Genomic DNA, 6,418 nt, shown 5'->3' with positions numbered 1-6,418 from the left:
ATAGGTGCTCATGACTATTCAGAAAGGTTTCTTTTTAAATACTCATTCTGACAACCCTGGCTATACGAGATATTTTTCTTTGTTTCATACTCATACAAATAATTTTAAATTTTCAGGAGGTACACCTGTGTTAAATATACATCTTGACGACCTTAACTTTTCGGGAGTTTTTTTGTTGTTGGACACTCAAATATCAAGGAGCAGGAAGTGTTTTTTCTTAATGTTGTTCTGGTTGTACACATATCCCAACAATCAAAGTTCAGAGAGTTTTGTTTTTTAAATATTATTTCCCTGCACATATCTGATAGTTTCGGACGTTTTCTTTGTTAGATACTTACCGGAACTGTTAGATACTTACCGGAACAGCCAGAATTCAGGGCATTTCGAAAAGTTGTTTTGCTTGATAAAACACTGTCTTTGTTGGGCACTCATTTCGGCATTAATTTTTATGTTCACCTAAATTAGCTTCTTAAAAAAATGCACTTGGTAACAGTCTTCATATTTTTCGCAGATGCTCCTCTTGACAAAAAACATTTGTTATTAGAGAGTTTTTACTTACAGCAATTGGTCAAAAGTTCAGAGTCAGTCTACAAATATTCAGAAAATATAGCTTAGAGTACTTGTTACTTTTAATGTATATGATATCTATTTAGATATCTATCAACTTTACAAACATGTGAAATGTACGAGTTTCATTATACAATAAAACTAATTATATTTGTATGTACTCGAATGGTAACAGAATTAGTTGTTTCCAGATAGTGTTGATAATCTCAGTCACAATTCAGAAATATCTTCATTTTTAATATCGTTCTACAGTAAACAATCTAAAGTTCAGTCAAATCTGGATTACTTTTCAAATATAAATACCCGGTTCCTTTCATCAATAATAACCAGACTGATGCAGATCTATCACGTGGAGGAATAATGAACCAACTTTTAAACATAAGTATATCGTAACATATATTTATTTACTTATAAATCAGCATTCCGTGTTTATTGAGCATAATAATGTGTGTTTTTTAGTTATATTAATAAATAACAGTGATGTCTTTTACTAATTATATATATATATTATATTTTAGTCTATTGGAGAGAAAAGAAATGCTGTTGGCGTTAATTCAGTTGTCAAGAAGAACAAGTAAAACAGAAAAAATGGCATTTAAGTTCCTCTGCTAATATACAACATGAAGAAGCACCTGATTTTTCTCATACCTATCCTGGTTGGAACGACTGTTACATCACTCTATCAACTTACGAGAATAATTTAAATATTCATATTTGGTAGTTCAAGGACTTTGGAAAAGGAAAACTATATCCAACCAAGGAAGGTATCTTCAACAGAATGGGAGGAATTTAAATAGTTGATCCCAAGCCATTAATGTAGCTATACAGGGCATAATTGAACAAGATTTACTCCTAAAATGATGTAATACGTGTTGTGTGTGTGTGTTAATAATACCCCCTCTGTTTTGTTAACATTTCGATTTGATTATCATGGTATTGATATGACATGTGATAAGGTTCTCTTTGTTTTATCCAATTCAGAATGGCAGAATTTATATTTATTGGAATATTTGTCAGAAACACACTCACAGCCTTATCATCACTTCTACCTCTCCTTGCCTCTTCCTGTAGTTACATATATATCTAATTTTTCTTAATGATCACCTCAAACCAAATATCGCGATTGGGGTAAAGGAGGGTTATTCAAACTTCGAGCACTCCGGTCTATCGACCAGATGAGGGAAACCCGTAGTAAAGGATCGGTAAAAAAATGTGCAAAGAAATATCATCACTCTTATTTCTATGCATTCTGACATTCCCATAACTCAAGACAACAGTGTCGTACATTTAGTGTAGATTGAACATAAGTTTTTGTTGCAACTCTATAAACTAAGGGAGAACTGTATGGTTGACTACACTACTTATCGTATTTGTGTTGTTAGAGTGAACTTTACTAATTTTTGGTAAATCTTATAACAATTTTGATGACGTTTAAGATGTAAAAAACTAAAACTCTATTATTATGTTATATGGTATAAATCTTATCTATAATAAGCATGGTCTATACAGGTCATATGCCTTTGACCAATGGTCTCTGGAGATAAATCTAATCACGTCGGTGAACGTCTGACATGGTTTTTATGTGAATTTATATGAATGCTGTTTATAAAATGATTTCTATATATGTCTTTTCTTGTAGACCATATCTATTGTAGTGAGCTCACAAAACATATAAGTATGTCATCATATTGAAAACGTCCACTGTGATATTCACGGTACTTATTGTTACAATGACAGAATGATGTAGCATCACAGTATTTAATACATTCTATAAAACATTCTCAGTTACAGTCAGTGTTATGTTTGTTATATACCAGAATAAGTTATTGTTTTTCATCATGTTAAAATATTGCATGACAATAGAACAGGTTGATTTTAGATTGGGATCATTGACTGTCATATGACTAATGAACAAAGGAGAGTCTAACTAAGTAGAAAGTAAACAAGAATTGTACACTAACTGAAATGCACCAGACTTGTATGAAAGTTAATTATATCTTGACAATCCAGTAGTTTATAATTCATACATGTTTCGGTTTGTGTTATCCATAAATATCAAAGGTTATCGAGCTGTCAGAGGAATTTACCCCTTAGATAAATTGGAAGAACATAACCCAAATTTGTAAAATGGATGATAGTGTTATTTTTTTATGTGTCTAAATAACTGCGCCCTGGAGATTAAACTATATAGAGATGTTGGGAGTTATATTTGTAAACAATTATAGTTTTAAACAACAAATATGTGAGTTCTAGATCAAAAACAGAAAGTATTAGCTTGAAAAGAGAAAATAATTTCGGATTTACACTGCTAAAATCAGGGGCTCAATTCCCCTCAGTAGACGCAACCGATGTGGCTTTGCTAAAAGAAAACAAACAAACCTAATGTACCCTGAAATTTTCAGAATGTCACATTTAGCTATTCTTTATCATTATGTAAAATGCAAGTATAGATAAATTCATTTTTTACTGACTGTTAAGCAAAACTGTAATTGTGATAAAATGATTTTCCGTTGCTGGTAATTGTAAACACAATGTTATATAAATTAGATTAAATTATTCATTTTAAAACTTTGATTGTTGATATAAAGTTCAGGCACATTGATCTGTTGTTACAACACCCTTTGGTGGTTCGCTCATGAACTATCTGCATACTCATCATACCAATGCGCCCTCTGGTGGAACTATGACTCCTAGCAACACGCCCTGTGTTGAGTAGCACTCGAACTATATCTCACGTGACATCCTCTATCAATGCACTATCTGGTAGCAGACAACTTCCATTGTCAAATGTCATGGCGGCATTTGACAACTTCCATCTGATAAATATCATGACGTCCTAGTAACGCGCCCTCTGGTTCCACTTCGAAGATTATGACATCATGGTCTCTACCTATCCCCTTCCTTGAGGCAGCCAATCAGTGTATGTGTCTGAACAGTCCTCCTAACCGATTATGTTTTTGTTGTGTTTCACTTACGTAACAACTACACTGACAAATTAGGATGTTTTACGTATAAACATTCAACCTCGAAACAAATATCCATGAAGTTTTGAGGTTAGACATTTTTCATTAAAGAAAACTCTGACAACTCGAAAATATCTTTAAAAAGTATAAAACTTTCCATCTTAGTTAATGCTAAGAACTTAAGAAAGAAGAATGTTTAACAATATGTCAATCACACAATACTTGTTATGTTCAGTACCTAAGACGCCTTTCGACCAGTATAAAAACTCATTAGTTAAGGTCGATGATTTGTACTTGAAATATGCAACAATAGCTCCTTCCTTTGGACAAGTATTCGGCAGGCAGTTCAGTCAGTTGCAACTCTATCGACGTTTGCCCTGACTCTGAAGTTATTGTTAGAATGAGCGACGCAACGAGAAAACGATATACAGGCGTCAATAGATTGTTTGTTTTGAATTTCGCGCAAAGCTACACGAGGGCTATCTGCGCTAGCCGTCCCTAATTTAGCAATGTAAGACTAGAGAGAAGGCAGCTAGTCATCACCACCCACCGCCAACTCTTGGGCTACTCCTTTACCAACGAATAGTGGGATTGACCGTTACATTATAACGCCCCCCACGGCGAGCATGTTTGGTGTGACGGGGATTCGAATCCGCGACCTGCAGATTGCGAGTCGAGCGCCCTAACCACCTGGCCAGCGTCAATAGAAAAGCCACCATGAGAACAATTATCAATACCTTTGATAAAATCACAAAATAGCTTCAAAGCTACCAAACTGTATGAGAAAACGATGATTGAATTGGCGACTTATACAAAGGTTATAGAAAAAAATCAATAAGATCAGAGTTTATAAAAAAAAAAACTCGTAATATTTTTCAATATAGTTTGATGTGAATTTATAGTGTTCAAGGAACGAAAAGAGAAACAGCTTCAGAGAAAGAATTATTATAAAAATAAGATCTTGGAGCAATTTAGAAAAGTTTCTTTCAAGGATTAAACGTGTTTCATATTTGAGTTACATTTCTTGGAAGTGTAAAGAAACGCTCATATGATATGAAAAGATTGATAACGCTCATATTTTTTCGTAAACTTTATCTGCGAGTTACTTATATTTCCACCCAATAACAAGGTCTGAACTATACTTTGGCAAATCTATCCAAATGATTGAGTTTAATCTGATTAGTGATTAATTTCACTATTTCAAAACCTAGTTTTTTTTAGTTCTGACTTATATTTACTGTTCGCAATGTATGTATGATAGTATCATAGTTTTATTTATAGTCCTCCTGTGGTTCATCCGTAAACTTGAAGGTCTTTAACGCTAAAATTCATGGTTAGATTTCTGCAGTGGACATTTCCACCCAATAACAAGGTCTGAACTATATTTTGGCAAATCTCTGCAAATGATTGAGTTTAATCTGATTAGTGATTAATTTCATATTATAACTCAACTATCTTTAAAGGAGTCATTTCAAAACCTAGTTTTTTTAAGTTCTGACTTATATCCCATTGAACAGTTTTATAATAAAACAAACTATTGTAAGAATATTAAATGCGTTTGGTTGAGGATTGCTAATTTTTGGAATTTATAAAGTGCAACACGGTGAGTTAATCATACTTTTCACAATAAAAGCAGTAAATATGATAAGGTTAGTGTCTTTGGTTATTTACAGGATACAATAACAAACCAGAGATTTTCATATGTTTATCAATTAGGTCTGCGAGTCGTTTATTTGACAGACTTTCAGCCTCATCTAGGAATGGAATAAATACACGTGTTAAAACAATATTTATAATTTTGCTCAGCCGCTATGATTTCCTTCTTTTCTCTCTAAAGGATCTGTCTTTACTCTTACATTGTAATAACTCTGATGTCAAACTTCCCTGTTCTTTCGACTAATCATGACACTGGAAACTCATAGACAACCAATGAAGAATCAAACACCTTTTCAAAACATATATATATGATTTTTTAGCAACAAAAATTGTTTCTTTACTCTTTAATCTTGGAGTAAATTGTAAAAGTTTTAAGCCACTTTTCTCTTGCACTCCAGGCAAGTGACAAGCCAGCCGAGCTTCATTCTACTTTCGTAGAAACGTAACTCCCACAAGGCTGATCTTTTGTAAGCCCATTACTGTTTACAAAAGACACGAATTCCTCTTTATTGTGTTTTACTTCTGAAGCCAAACTATCTTGTTAGCAGCGCCTCGCGAAGAACAGAAATAGTTGAAACATCGTGTACGAATGGTTTCTGATACATTTCTGTAGTAATTCACTAAAGCCTTATTTGTAATTTGGTGAAGTAGAATTTAACTACATTTTTTTGAGGACAATATGCTTGAATATGGTGTGGGTGTTACTGCATAAAAATGCGAGTTGTAATGCCGAACAAATTTTAACAGCTGTATATATATATATATATAAGTATGTATTCCGATCATGGCGAATTCTTGACTATTCGAAAACGCAATGCTGATAAAGTAAACTTGTGGCTAGATTAGATTTTTCACAGTAGGTTCCGAGAAACAATACTTTTTTAACGAAATAGTAAAGTAATGCAAAGCCCAGGGCACTCAAATTTCAAAGATAACAGTCTATATAACATAACGACTAGCATCGACAATATACAGTCAGCATATCTATATGAGGATGTGTAAAAAGAAACTTATAGACAGTCAGCACATTTATATGAGGATGTGGAACCAACACTTATAGACAGTCAGTACATCTATATGAGGATGGGTAAAAACACTTATAGACAGTCAGCACATTTATATGAGGATGTGGAACCAACACTTATAGACAGTCAGCACATCTATATGAGGATGTGTAAAAACACTTATAGACAGTCAGCACATCTATATGAGGATGTGTAAAAACACTTATA

The sequence above is a fragment of the Limulus polyphemus genome, unplaced genomic scaffold, assembly GCF_000517525.1.
Source record: "Limulus polyphemus unplaced genomic scaffold, Limulus_polyphemus-2.1.2 Scaffold974, whole genome shotgun sequence".
NCBI classification, from domain to species: Eukaryota; Metazoa; Arthropoda; class Merostomata; order Xiphosura; family Limulidae; genus Limulus; species Limulus polyphemus.
Note: the sequence above shows the minus strand (reverse complement) of the source record.